The 861-nt window shown below is 32.2% G+C and overlaps 1 non-coding gene across 1 annotated transcript; it reads left to right on the forward strand.

Moving 5' to 3' along the window:
• Nucleotides 1-403: 403 nt before the first annotated feature.
• Nucleotides 404-510, forward strand: LOC111723260. Its single transcript, XR_002771838.1, has one exon. It is a non-coding gene; the product is annotated as a U6 spliceosomal RNA (small nuclear RNA).
• The last annotated feature ends 351 nt before the right edge of the window (nucleotides 511-861 follow it).

Below are 861 nucleotides of genomic sequence, written 5' to 3' on the forward strand. Positions count from 1 at the left end.
GAACCTTCAGTTAAGAAGGTGACAGTCTTATCTTCTCCTCGGTAAAGTGGCATCTTTTTCCTTTAGTGACCAACAAGTAATCTTTGTCATATTTTGCTATCCCATGAATAGCGGCAGCAATCTTTCCTCTCATTATTTTATCACCCATTAATGAATATTACCTAAACATATATTTTATTAGAGTTAGCAGAAGATAATTTATTGTAGAATCATAAAAGAGCCAGTTCTAGTGAACACACCAGCACAGAATTTGGAGTTATCATAGTTAATTACTCTGGTATAAAAGAGAGGCTACTTTGAGATTTGACTTGTGTAGGATGAGGACAATCTAAAAGATTAGTAATAAAAATGTTGATATTCAGAAATCCCAACCCTTATATCACTTAAAAAAAAAATTACTTATGTGCTGGCTTCGGCAGCACATATACTAAAATTGGAACGATACAGAGAAGATTAGCCTGGGCCCTGCGCAAGGATGACACACAAATTCGTGAAGCATTCCATTTTTTCTTCTAAAAAAAAATTACTTATATGTAATTTTCTGATTTAATGAAAAACAAATAATGGATAAATTATTCTTGGCAGCACAAACCAAAGAGCTAATAGTTTGAATTATGTTTACAAAGATATAATCAAATGACAGTCAGTATATGCAACCAGCTTACCTAATTATTTGTACATATTACCATGCATTTTTGTAGAATTTCTGAAAATCTTAGCCTTTTCCTTCCAATTTGTTTCTCATATTCACTTGTAATCAGTGGTTCTAAAACCCTGGCATTTCAATTTTCACCTTTTCCCTTCTCCTGTATAACTTCTACATATGTAAATTTACTTTCACCTTTACTAAGTCTATGAAGA

This window comes from Otolemur garnettii, unplaced genomic scaffold (genome assembly GCF_000181295.1).
Source record: "Otolemur garnettii isolate 467f Iridium unplaced genomic scaffold, OtoGar3 scaffold00009, whole genome shotgun sequence".
Classification (NCBI taxonomy): Eukaryota; Metazoa; Chordata; class Mammalia; order Primates; family Galagidae; genus Otolemur; species Otolemur garnettii.